This window comes from Pinus tabuliformis, chromosome X (genome assembly GCF_031772625.1).
Source record: "Pinus tabuliformis cultivar Carrire ecotype Pingquan chromosome X, CPIR1, whole genome shotgun sequence".
In the NCBI taxonomy this organism is placed as follows: domain Eukaryota; kingdom Viridiplantae; phylum Streptophyta; class Pinopsida; order Pinales; family Pinaceae; genus Pinus; species Pinus tabuliformis.
The window spans coordinates 18,979,695-18,994,472 of NC_142308.1; the positions used below are offsets into that span (position 1 = coordinate 18,979,695).

Genomic DNA, 14,778 nt, shown 5'->3' on the forward strand with positions numbered 1-14,778 from the left:
AGATGCTCTCAAGATGAACTTCACCTACTCTCCTAAGGAATCGAATGGAAAATGAACTGGACACAAGATACACCCTTTAGTGCATGGCAATTATTTAATAGATGACATGGTGGATTCTTTTTGTTAACAAATAAAGGATTAATGCTTAGTTAAACCACCGTAACCCACTCGAAAGTATTATGGAAGTTTGTTTTTCCGAGAGGGGACTATAGCCATGTGGTTAGCTACCTTGAAGGCCAACACACACAAGAGACGAGGCATGGAGCATAAGGGGTATTACATGGTCATCACAGGTTCATACATGTGGTTTTCCACCATTAGAGAATCGAGATGTATCTCTTTCAGTAACAACAAATCTTGATTTCTTTGGGGGTGGGAATCTGACAATAGAGGAAACTATCAGATTCACTGATCTGGAACAGAAGGCATTGAATGACATGTTTGTCATTCTTTCTGATGTGTGGGTTGACAGTGCAGATCATGGAAAAGCTAACCATAGTTTTGAATGGATATGAGTCGGTGGAAATTGTACCTTCTTTGTTTGTTCTCATGGGAAACTTTTTCTCTCAACCATGCAATCTCACTTTCCATGCTTTTCAAGAGCTTCGAACACAATTTGGTAAGCTCAGATCAATTATTTCCTGAACATCCCTGCTTAAAAGAAGGGAGCCGGTTCTTATTGATACCAGATCCTGATGATGCTAGTCCAGCAAATGTGCTTCCTAGGTGTTCTTTGCCAAAGTATTTTTCTGGAGAGGTTACTAAGCATGTTTCGAATGCTATCTTCTCCAGCAATCCTTGCAGAATTAAATTTTACACACAAGAGACTGTCCTGTTCCAGCAGGATATGTTATACCAAATGCGTCGATCCTGTCTAATCCCTCCTTCATCAGAGAAAACAAATGATCCTTTTGAACATTTGGTTGCCACGGTAACTCGTCAAAGTCATCTCTACCCATTGCCTCTCATGGTGCAACCTATTATCTGGAATTATGACCATTGTTTTATTAGTAGATAAGTCTGAATAGAAAGCCAGCTGGGGGCATAGATGACCAAGGGGATGGAGAGCGTAGGATGTTTAAGGTGCCATCGGAGGCGAATGTCGAGGAGAATGTTTCGAGCCCAACCAAGGTATTTAGATGCCCATGCGGGAGCAACACCTTGAGCACAAGCTGAAGGGTCGTGTAGTCAATACCCATGGTGGCTATATTGTTTTGTTGATTTAAACTATGAGAGAGGATCCTAAAAAAGCAAGCGATGTTAAAATGAAAAGGCGTTGATGACCTCTTTAAACAACATTTTCGCTCAAACCCACACTAAATGTTTTACGATTCAACGACCTGTGGAAAACTCGACGTCGCACGTCTTGTTTACTCCTTGAAAGCCATAGTTAATGTAACCTTGCAGACATTGGGATCTCATGGTAGGACAACGTGTTTTGTTTATGCATTGAAGTCACAGTTAACATGATCCGTCAGGGGTCCAGATCTCAGGGTAGGATGGTTATGCTGGAACAATGCATATACAATATGCATGAAAAGGTATAAAGAGAAGCGATGCTTGGTATATTGCTGGATAAGGGAATTGAGAGGCGAATACCACTATTTTGCTGCACAGAGGCTAGATTGCAGAGAATGCTGCCAACCCTGCCATCCGACTACATGACCTCTAGTAAGTCGCACTCCTGCACAGGTCGCGAGGTCGTGTTTTGGGCCTCAGTGAAAGCCGCTAGAAAATGCGACTCCCCTCAAATGCAACTCTGTGACCTCTCCCAAAGTTTCAAGGTCGCAAAATCACTCCCGAAGCAGATAGAGGTTGATGTGACTCCTTTTATGCAAATATGGGATCAATTTTCAAGTATCCCCTACAGGAAGTTGTAGAATTGCAGATGTGACTAGCCATCAAAGTTGTGACTTCCAGCAAAATGCGACTATGCGACTTCTAAGTCGCGATCCCACCCACCTTATTTAAGTCACACTTCCAAATGAGATAGGTTGGAATACTCCATTCCAATTCGTATTTGATGGCTTTGTAACAGGGCTAGTTTGAGCCAAAGACTAAGACAAATCTTGCCTACGCTCATGGGTTCTGAGGCCTCATTTCGGCCTTCAACATGTTCCAGATCCCTCAATCCAAGTTTGTTGGCTTATATTCATGCTTCAGCTCTCTATACTTTGAAGGAACTTAGGGTTTTCTTATGACAGATTTTGGACTATTTCTGAGCTTAATTTTGCATGATGATGTGAGGCAGATTTGAGCACATTTGTGTCAGAGTTTCTGAAAGTGTGATACTGTATTAATCTATTTTGAGATGTACTATGCCTCCCTTAAGACATTGTTAAATTAAGTTATGAAGCAGCAGAAGCAAGGCTCGATGCATTGGAGTTCTGTTTCAGAATTAAAAGTGTTGGGCTACAAGAGCACTGATCAGGTCCAAAACCAAATTAAGAGCCCTCATCTACAACAAAAAAGACTTGTTCATTAGAATCTGGAGAATTAATCAAAGATAAGGACTGTGTTGTAGTGGAGGAAGACATTTCCAGCAGATAGTGGCCTATTGTCAATAGCAGACTCTTGGAACTCCCTTTGACTCCACCATGACACAATTTGCAGTATTGGAGGAACATATTCAAAGAATGGCTCATCTTTGTTTCAATTGAAGAGTTTTCAATAACATCAGGCCTCTGGAATCTAAGAACTGAAATATACTAGGCCGAAAACCAATACCGATTCAAAAGGAACAACATTGTGAGTTAAGGGCACAGACAGAGTTTGCTTGTCAAATGAGAGTTTGCATAACTGACCAACGTGACAATGTCTAACCTTGGTGTACACTAGTGACCTTGATTAGACAGTGATACTAGGACAATATGTGCAGTGAAGCGATAATGATAGTAAATGAGAATACAACTGAGGAAGTCCAAGAGGACCCCCAAGGCCACAACATTGACAATACTACGACACAACAATTGACCACACAGGGTCTAGATTAATTATTTATTAATGTCATTCTTTCATATTTGTTGGTTGTAATTCCATTATCATTCTTTGTCTGAAATTATGTCTGAGTAATGTTATTTTCTTGCAGGTAGAAGGAACAGAACAAATATTGGTCTACGCAAAAGGATCAAAGTTTCTCATGGAGCTTGCATAACTAGGTTTTCCTTCAGTAAGCTAGGTGGTCCCTTCCAAGTTCTAATAACCTTTCAATAAACTCAAAGGAACATCACCAGAAGATAGATGAAGGCAAGTGAGGCATAGTGGCAAGAAAACGAATCAATTTCAAGACCAAGAATCCGCATTGTTGCGAGATTTGGGCACCAAGCATTCTAGGGTTTCCAATAACCCTCCACATCTTCCTCTCTATCTCTTTCATCATGATGTAAATATCACCCACCATTATATCATCCACTATGTTAGGTCTGATCTGGGCATGTAATAATCATTGTGGCCTGAGGAAGAAGTGGGTAATCTCAAGAGTCATGAGGGTAGCCAAAAGGTCATAAGGGAGGCCAAGGATCACGGTAGGTGAGCAGTCACCTCACCTCTATAAATTTTCCCTTAGGCCTCATTCCAAAGGAATTTTAGCACTTGAGTCGAGGCAGAGATAGATAGCTGATGTATGCTTGAGAGCTAGGGTCACTCAGCTCTTGGTAGCTAGTAGAGTGGATTTGCAGTGGGTTTAGGGTTGTGGCATCGGGCGACGGTATGAACAACCCATGTTCCACTATTGGGTATTGACCAATTGCATGATATGTATTTGAAGTTGCAACAATATTAATAAGATTGTTTTCTTTTACCTTTTTGCACTGATTCCCATGCTTACTCATGGTGGTTGTATTAGCTTTCTGGTACCTCACCATATTTGTATGTGTGCTTGCATATATGTGATATGTTATTTACTGATTACATAGTGGTTGCATTTATGTTTCACTTTCGAATCTGTTTTTGCTTGTCCCTTGCCATGTCAGTAACCTATGGTCAACTAATTTGCAATTTCCCTCCGACATGTTCCTGTTTACTATGTCCAATGAGGTTTTAGCTCACTAATCCCTCTCATCGTTTATCTCTTCTTATCGTTGATGTGACTTGTTTGCACCTCTTTTTTCAATTTGTCAATCTTGGGTTAATTTTGTTTCGCTGCCCGAGCACTTCATTCTTGCCCCATTCTTGCATCTTCTCATTTGATAATCAAGAGCAGAAAACATTCATGGTGGCAGCCAGACCCACATACCGAATGGGGCTCCTATCCCAAACAGTGTGAGGTCTGATTGGGACTTCACACCGGGGAGACTCCTTAGTCGTTGGCGATACATTTTGGCCCGTCAACAGTGCTAAAAAAATATCAACTTTGGTGCTACAACAAATGAGGTATAGGTAAGCATCCTTATGAGAGCTACTATAATACTACAAACAATTATAATCTATGAGTGTGGAAGAAGCTTAGATCTTGTTGTGGATTTTGGACAAAAATATCTGACGAAGCTTCTAGGAAATCCTCATTTGGTGAAGATACCCTCTATAACTGAGATCTTAAACAATCACCCTTTCTTGGGAGCTTTACCTTCAAATATTCATTAGGATATTACAAAGTTTGTGGAAGAGACAATGATAAAATGTAGAATCTCACTATATAAAAAAAGATCTAAACCTAATGGGATATGACCTATTGCTAATAGAGTCGTCTAATGGAGAAATGAACATATTGAAAAAATACATACTCTACACCCAATGTTTTCCCATGGGAGTACATTGGACCTTATTGGAAGGTATCATCTTTATGACTTGACCTCAGACTTTATGGTTTGTTTCTACTTTATTGAAATAGAAAACATTGCCAATTCACTAGAGGAGCTAAGTTGCAGAAGTAAAGGAGCTAGAAGTCGAGAATTTCCAGTTAATTCATTTACCAAGTTTCCTCAAATTTTGATGTAATCTCATCCCAATATCTATTAATAAAATTAGTTGGAGTTTGCATTATTTTATGGTTTTTTAATTGCAATATTTATTTAAGTGTTGACAATTCCTATTGAACAAATTTATGGTGTTTTCTAGTAAATTTTCATTGAGTATTTATTGCAAAGATTTTCTCGCAAATTAACCAAATAAATTATAAGGGAATATTAAATACTCCTTTCTTCAATAAGACAAAATCTTCTCCAAATATATCTTGAGTGAGACATATTATTTACCTTATTAATTACGTTTTTCTTTATTCATGCCAAGGAAAATGTCAACATCATCATACTCATCAAATTATAGTTACAAAAATAATGTTTTACACATCAAACATGGAACCATCTCTTCAACCAATCATCAACCTGTAAGCACCATGTCACTACCTAAAATAAACATGCTAAAAATAATAGTAATCCATCATAAAAAATAGGAGTGGGAGCTTCAAAATGTCGAGTTGAGCCTCCTAAAAATATGAGCTTTAAAATTCCAAAACAACACCAATGGAAACATTTTATTTTATTTATTTATTTTGTGGAAAAGCAGGGTAGGTCCACTTGAAGGGACCACACAGCAGAGCCAAACTAATCCAAGCCTAACCCCAAGGGTTTTGAGGAGAGTTGGACCTGTGACCTCCCAATGACAAGGTGCTTTAGCAACGAGACCTCAACCAATTGAGGTAACCCTCGGGGCTAACACCAATGGAAACACTTACTATAAATATCATGTTTAAATATAGTCTAGTAAAAATAACACCACCATGCATGCAAATGAAAATAAGGTTTTAACTTGTGTGCCTCTAAGGAACAAGAATATGTTATTTGTTTCACCATGGAAGACATTTAGTCCCAAATGTTCAAAACAACAATTCTAGAACACGTCTAGAAGTCTGTCCTGTTGGAAAATGTAACTAGGTTCTATCTTCATAATATACTTGAAGAAGACATTTATTGGTTAAAAGAAATTGATTTTGTAATATGTCCCATTTGGACATTTGAAAGAAAAAGAAATTTGAATTTTTGAAATTATATTTAGCTGTCCAAGTAGCCAAGTTGGCCCTCTTAAATGACAGTTCGGCCCAACTTGAAAAGATGTGACTATTCTCATGTGGATTTAACTATTATTTGACATAAGTACTCCTCCATTTGGGACATAGTTTGCAGATCATCTAAGGAAGATAATTCAAATATTTGTGAAGCATTTTGAGGCATATATCTGTGGAGAAAAACAAACTATTAAAAGGAAATTATTTTGTTTATTATTCATGCTTCTTGTGGTAAGATCTATGTGATTTTTAGATCCTCCATGGTGTAGTACTATGATTTTTGGATCCTCTATGATGTAACTCTGTGATGTTTTTTGGACCCTCTATGGTACTACTCTGTGATGGTTTTAGAGCCTCTTGTGGACATATCTTTGGACACATTGATGAAGGAAAATATTGTTTGGAGGGTTGACTTGGCACTTGGGATACTGCTTGTATTGACTTGGATTTTCTATGACTCTATAAGGAATGTATCTATGGGTTTTACCCTTGGTGGGGTTTTTCCCTGGCTTGGATCCTGACTTCTTGAGTCCCTTGTCTCTTGTGCACTATGATCTTTAATGTATTGTATCTGATGACAATTGGTTGATGAAGAATATTAACTAATTGATGGAAAAGAACTATAATAATGCTCACAAGTAATTATGATGTTTAAGAATTCATCTTATCATTGGAATTCTAACATAGTTTCAGAGTTATGGTAAGGACAAGAGAAATTGTTACAAAGCGGTCTTAATGTATAGATACAAGAAGTTTTGATGTGATTCAAGCATTGTTCCCTATAACATTTGTGGCAGAAGTGTGAAACCTGGAGCTATGATATGAAGTCTGAGGCAACTTGTCTTTGTATTAAGTGTGATGAAACATAAACCGAGCTTCGTGGCATCTCTCAAAGATGATGTGAATTCTGTATATGTGAGGACCTGAAGTTGTACTATTTCTCCACAGCAAGAAAAATCCAAAGACCCAAACTCTCTTATGATGGTCCATAACAAGGTCTGAATCACTTTATCAACCAAAAGGTCTATGTCAATAATTCTCTAAGTTATCCAAAGCCTACAATAGATTTTATTGTGAATTGAATCCTATGACACCTCTCTAAGGATATTTACACTTTGTCTACAAATAATAAGCAATTAAAATAAAGGTATGTATCACTTGTTTAGTCGAAGGACTGAAGATTTATTCAATTTGGTTCGAAATCCTACAAAGAGATTCAAAACCCCAGTCGAATTGATTGATATGGCTTAAAGTATTATGATAAGGTCAAGGTACATATCTTTGGAAGTGAATTTTGAAGTCAACATTGATTCAAGAAAGAAATATGTGAAATATTCAAGCAATGACATATGTCATCCAAAATAAAGTTTGGAGAAGGATGAGTTTTGTGGGTAGTAATCTGAACAATACCCTTGTTGAGGTATTCAAACATATGCTGATAATGATACAACTAATGCTCTTATTAGACTAGGTTGAGTAATCTCTTGTTGATTGCTGAGTAAGTCTATGAGTAATCTCTTGTTAAGTGACTAGGCCAAGACCTAGTAGGGTTGAGCTACCTGAAGGTTTTATTTCCCTGAATAAAGGACCAAAACTTATGAAGTGTTTTTCTTTGTGAAAATATTCAAGATCTCATATGGAAAATGGTGCAAAGTTGAAGGTTTCATAATATATGACAATGCAAACCCTAAAGAAATGATGAATGTGAGAAATAGTGGCACATTACTCCTTTGTATACAAGAAGGTTTGCTGCCCATTATGGTCTGAAGTTGACCATGTTACATTCATGGAAAGTCATATGATTTTATAAAAATCATTTGATATGACTGTATATGTTCAACCCAGGTAAACCATGTAAAAGAACATTGCTAGCAACTTTAAGGAATTTCTGTGGTTCGTTGGCTAAAAGTTTGGCATCCCTGGTGGAAGAAGATGACATACATTCGCTTAAGTGAAAGACTGTAAGTATGGACTGAAGTTGTTAAGGTATGTACTTTGTTTTTCATTGTCTAGGATCTAGGCATGAATGTGTGTTAATGTTTCATGGCTAAGATATATGCCTTGTTAATCAGTTTGACTATATTGTTGTTTAAGCATGAGGGCCTATAAGGATACATTGATTAAGTAGTATTATTCTCTTTTGTGAGCAAAACATTGGTGAAACTTCATAGAAGGTATATGGATAACAATTTTGGAATTTGTAAATAACATATGCATTCTTGTAGAACTTGAAATTGTGATAGATTGACAAGTTCTAGGGAGTTGGATATTAACCCTTGCAAAAGTATGATTAAGGAAACCTTCATTGTTGTTGAAAGAAGCCTTAGCTCTTGGGAATGGCAGATAGTGAAAAATGATCTTGTAGCTCAGGTTTAAGAGGGAGTTTTTTTTGTTCATAAAAATATACGTGCTCTACCTCTCTTCTTTTACCATTATTGATTTATTTATTAAATGTAACACCTCCTCCTCCCAGGTCTACCCAAGCAACCGACCAGCCAGGGTAAACCTGAGACGAGAGAGGCTACTATAAGGGATTCAACTTGCTTGGTGAACTTAAGGAAATGGAATCGATGAAACACCTTAAACAAACCCCTCCACATTAGCAACAACACTCTCAAAAGACATGTCATCCATTCAGACATCTTGTCCCTGAGTCCCACTGATGATTTAAGCCTTTTAACCCATGATTAATCTCATGCTATAGGAAATACAATGACGAGAAGCCAAAGTCGCTCTCACAGGCCTATGTGTGAGCATCCCTAGACTCTTTTCAGCAAACCTGTGCCAGCGTCCCTGAAATTTGAGCCACTTTTCTAGCCCAGAATCCCGACCTCTTCCCAGAACTTGTTATAACCTTCAGAATCCATCAAAGACATGATGACAAGATAAATAAATAAAAAATTAACCTCAGGACTAGGCCTGAGCATCCCCAACTGAGACTGAGATTCTGTCAAACACTTGGCATCAATGCAACCTATAGGTCTAAGATACAAGACAAAGCATAAATTACTGAAAGGACTTATGAAACATAACTAAAAGGATCACCACCTTCTCCATTGAACTGTTATATCATCAATTAGGTCTTGCATCCATCCATTTAACAATTACAAGTAAATACATGAAATAACCATGACATGAACCAGTCATATAACCATGCTTATAACCAACATAAAACCATATAAATATCAGAGATATGACAACCATTAAATCCACATATAAATAGGTGAAAAAGTAAGAGAACTTAGATTTTATTAATCATCAGAAAATCTGACTAGGTTTGGGACTTCCATGTACCACACGACCATAGACATGGTTGAACCAAATCACTCTTTTAGCCAGTCACCCCCGTGCCATATTCCAAGCATGAATGTGGGATCTCATAGAATAACCAATCCAAGAACAACCAAGGGAATCCAGAGGCTAAACCACCTCCACCCTCACCAAACCGTGATCACACCAAAACTAGTGTTCCGATCACAACCAAACCGAACTTGGAATGCCATCCAAAATCCATCACTATCCTTGAAGAATTTATGTCTCCTTGACTCTCAGGATTTACCACAATCCAATCTCGGATCACTAGGCCTTAAACCAAGACCAGTATCCCAAGCTTTACTGCAATCCAAGCCCAGATCACTAGACGCTAAACCGATACTTCTGCCTCAGGATTTACCATGTATCCCACCAAATCGGTCAAGAGATTCCTAGGCCTTTGGGAAAGAAACTTGAAACCACCTCTGTCCCAGATTTTGAAATCCATTCGGAAAACCAAAGCTCAAAAACCGAGATAAACATCCCAACTGTTGGACCCACTTTTTGTCTCTGTATTTCACCTCCTTTACTATATTTTTTCCACATTTTGATCCCTATTTAAGACCCTTTTGTACCCTTTCATCCTCATTATTCTATGGATAGTGACAAATCCGATCCCACGGTAAAAGCATTATAATGGTGTTATTTAACTATTTTATAACTCAAAGATCAGATGTTTCATGTTTAGATCCTTGAGGTTAACTAATCATTACAGGTTTAGTGTTGTGATGTATTGCTACAGGTTGCCAGAAGTCTCCACAAGTCAAATTTAACTAGTTACTACAAGGTAGAGTACGAAAATGGCCAATTTGGGGCTTTTGACACTTTCGGCATGCTTCCGGAGAAACCGAGAGAGGTTATTGTCAAAAATGATGTTTTAATACCTTTCCATAACTTGGATTTCACCCAGGTCACTCATGTGGGTCTCTAGAAGGAAATTCATAAATTTGCCCAAATATGCAATAATTTTCAAACTGCCAACTTCAGCCTAGATTTCCGTGCAGGTGAAGGAGAATGAGGAAAATTTGGAACATGGGTTTTGGTCCTAGTATAACCAATTTACTAACCCTCAAACAGTTTTCTAAAATTCCTTACGGTTTGGAAGATATGTGGAGTTCTCTGAGGCCAATTTATATAAAATGTCCAGATTTGTACATAACAGTGAAATTCGGATTTGCCTATTTTGATGCCACAGTTACGGTTTGATAAGTTCTTGTCCTCCATTCATGCATTGATCAACATCAACATCAACCGTTAGCTATTCGAAGGCTCTCCAAAAGAATTAAATATTGCATCTTTTAGTTTGCTGTTATGTTTTTTTGGCAAATAGTCATGTTTTTTTTCATCAATAGCTCTGTATAAAGCCAAAGCTCTGCATGTATGCCAGGGGGGAGGCAGCACCAAACTTATGAAGCATTTTACTGTATGATTGCAACCAGTTTGAATATAATCGTGATGCTGCTCTTGTTATGAAGCTATATTCAGATGCATTGATTGGAATGAAGTTTATGTTTTGACTGTGAACCAAATCGTTTAAGTTATTGTAAGTTATCAGCCCCAGGTGTGGCCGGGCCCACCCATCTGGGATTGTTTGTATTTGAATCAGCAGTGACACTGCAAACTTAGACTTGTTCAATTTCCATTTCCATTTACAAGTCTGTTGCGTGGATTGTTATTGATTGATTGATTACTAGTTATGCTTGCAGAAGTCTTTGTCACTTTTATGAATCGCAATTGGATTTTGGTGTGATTTCGTGCCTTTCAAACCAGAGCCACCCCATTGCTTTGTTTGCCCTCACCTGGAACGCATTATATGGTCATTAATATATTGATTGGAATTGTCACCCATAGTGGATATCGGAGTCCCTAACTCTTTCAAATAGCTCTAGATGAAGAATGATTTCAATTGAATCGAATAGGCTTTGTCTATTTTCCCTAAATCAACCTCTGTTTCATTGAAGAGAATCGACTTAAATCAATCCCAATTGTAGCATTACAGAGGCGTTTGAAGATAGGCTGGCACTAGTTAGATCATTTGAGAGACTTAATGAACTTAATTAAATTATCAAACTGGTAGTTTAAATACAAGTATGTCTGGGTTGCACAAATGATTAATTGACTTGTTTTACTGTGGATTGATGCACTGTAAACTGGTATAAACATTACAGGGACGTTTTCAAAAGACCCATTCTATAGTTACCATTTATCTCCTCTATTCATTCAATTGCTAATACCGGTGGTAAATCGAAACGATCATCCTCACTTCTGTGCAAAAGACAGTCTCCTTTGAATGAATGACTCCTTTCTCAGTTCATACGTTAGGGTGTTTACTCCATGAATAGATCATCGTTCTGACTTACAGCAGCATAGTGATTTGTTTGATTGTAGCATAGAATTAGGTATAGCCTTCAAGATTGATAGTTGAGCATTAAGTGAGATAAGTATCATAGTTGTTTTCATTTATTAAAATCCTGTAAGTGATCCATTGAATGCAAAACAACAAGATAAAGCAAAACAGAGTAATTCTTCGAATTGATACTTGAACCCTAAACCTTGATCTGAACATAAACCCTTAAGTACAGAATAATTGGTTGATTGAAGCATTAACAGGATAGATCACTCGTTGAATTAGTAATTGGATTGTTATAGATTAGTTATCATTATTTTCTCTGGTAACGAATGATTATGGCATCAATAGTTTAATAAGCTGAGTGGTGATTATCATAGGATTGTTTGATTTCTTTCAAAGAATTGTCATTATAGAATGCTTGTTGAAAATGATTGAGTGATTTTTCATACAGAGTCTAGTACCAGCATGCAAAGTTTGATTAGGGTTTGGTGTGAATAGAAGCTCATTTTTGCCACTAGGAATACTCAGTTAAGTACAGATTTGAATATTAGAACTTGTGAAGATTTTAGGTTGAATTTGATTGTTGGGTTTGCTCATTAGACGATAAGATTTGCGAGTACTTATTTCATAAATCATCATAAGGAAACGATTAAACTCTGACATAGCCTGAACAGAGAAAGCGCAAGGCAATTCGTGCTTACGAACCCCGGGTTGACAATTAATATTAAGGGATTTAATTTGACAATTTAATCTCTCAACACCAACATACCATGGCATCTAGGAAAAGGAAAGGCTAGGCTGAAAACCATTGTCATAACCCGGCAAAACCATGCCATCGACACAAGAGAACCATACACCAACATGCAAAGTCATGCATGTCCAAACTAGCTAGAAAATCACACATGCAAAAGGTTACCTAAAAGTATTCATGCTGAAGTTGCTTGATCCTGCTTTTCCTCCTTGATCCTTGCTTTCCTTCCTTTCGCTTTGCTTGCTTTTCCTTCCTTGCTCCAAAGCTAGAGTGCTCCAAGAAAACGCTAAGTGACCAAGAGTGAGAGAGAGAGAATAATGAGAGAGCTCTAAACTTGAATTGAAAAAAGGTCAGCAAAAGCTTTCCCACTGACCCTCCGAAGCCTTTTTATTAACGAGGCCTCTAATTTCTTCATTTTCCATTGTTTTCCTTCAATTTCCTCCTCACATGCAACCTGTGACCTTTTATATTCCTTTTCTCCTATTTTCCTTTATTTTCATAAATAAATGTGCCAAAAATGCCTTTTTTCCTTTTAATGCATTTTCCTTTGCCTTTGCCAATTTTCCTTAGCCAATCACACATCCAGTGATGCCCAATAGGATTTATTTACCCAACATTCAACTTGGAATAAGTGTCCCTTAACTATGGTCTTATTTTTCCTTTATTAACTTTTATTTCATGAACTTTTCACTAGGGATGTTACAAAAAATCTAATCTCTTGCTTTATTTTCATTGCTTGATTATAACTATTCTTTTATGATCTCCTTGGAGAGGTTTACAAGTAAATACTGAAGACTGTCCAGGCCTAAAGAAGTCATAATATCAAAAAAAAGTTTGTGACTAGTCTTAGGCTTCAGAGGGAGCTTTGAATCTTGAAAGGGCTGTGGATTTAGATGGAGCATTGGGTCCAAAAATAACCTTGAATTTAAAATAATATTTGGAATCAGAGGGAGCCATTTAATTCTCAAGTTTCGAGGCATGTCTTTAAGTAATATCTTTAAATTATATTTTATAGCCAAAGTTATGATATGCCTTTGTCAAGCCTCTATCCTAGATGAAGTACTTGCACTTCAGGGACAAGCCTAGACTTGTTAAGATAGTTTTTCTCAGTAAGAGGATAAACATCTTCCCTATGTGTCATGTTTGACCAGATTAGGGAATATGGTTGAATAACATCATGGAAAAACATTCTTCCTTAGGGAGAGTGGTCCAATATGGTATAATCATTCTATCTTAGGAGAATGGTTCGGTAAAGGACAATCATTATTTCCATATCAAGAACGAATGGTCCTTTAAGCCAAGTTACTAAAACGAGTAAGTGCCTTTTTGAGTTGGCCTAATCACTTTATAAGAGTGGGTGCCTTTGTCAGGCTTAGATACTTTTTGAGTGAGCTTTTTGGCCTAAAGTGAGGCTTGTGATGTTAAGGTTTGTCTAAGATAATGACGACCCTGTTATGTAAGGATCCTTTAGGGTTTTGATCCTGTGGAGTGAGGAATTGAATATCCTCTAGGGTTTGGCCAAACCTTTGTAGTTGGAACACAGATGTTCTTGGAGGTTTGAACTTAGTGGTGACAAACCTGTACTAGTCTGTATACCATGAGGTTGAGGCACCGACTGGATCATGGTGACTAGTTGTTGTACCTTCGGCTAAATATCTTGTTTGATGGTACATACGGTTGGTACCTTGGTAGTAGCCTAGATGGTACCCATATCCCTGTAAGATGGTTTGTACCTTGGCAATAGCCTAGATGGTACCTAGATCCTTGAAATATGTTGGGTTGGTACCTTAGCAGTAGCCTAGATGTTACCTAGATCCTTGAAAAATGTTGGGTTGATACTTTGGTAGTAGCTTAGATGGTATCTAGATCCCTGCAATAGTATGTGTTGGTTTGATGCCTTGGAAATAGCCTAGATGGTACCTATATCCTTAGATTAACATGTATTTTGGATTGGTGTCTTGGCAGTAGCCTAGATAGCACCAAGAGTCCTGTAGAAGCATGTCTATTGGGTTGGCACCTTGGTTATGGAAAATGAACTATTATCAATCTGGATCCTTTATTATAGATGATAATATTAGAATGGGTTATTATGAATACCTCCCTAGTTAAGAGGGAGTGTTGGAAAATGTAGCTAGGTTCTGTCTTCCTAATATACTTGAAGAAGACAATTATTGGTCAAAAGAAATTGATTTTGTAATATATCCCATTTGGACATTTGAAAGAAAAATAAATTTGAATTTTTGAAATTATATTTAGCTGTCCAAGTAGCCAAGTTAGCCCTCCTAGATGACAGGTCGACCCAACTTGAAAAGACCTGACTATTCGTATGTGAAATCAACTATATATTGACATAAGTACTCCTCC

General features: G+C 37.5%; 1 pseudogene; it reads left to right on the plus strand.

Annotated features, from left to right (window-relative positions):
* The first annotated feature begins 179 nt into the window (after positions 1 to 179).
* On the plus strand, positions 180 to 1,018 carry LOC149138114 (DNA polymerase epsilon subunit B pseudogene; annotated as a pseudogene).
* The last annotated feature ends 13,760 nt before the right edge of the window (positions 1,019 to 14,778 follow it).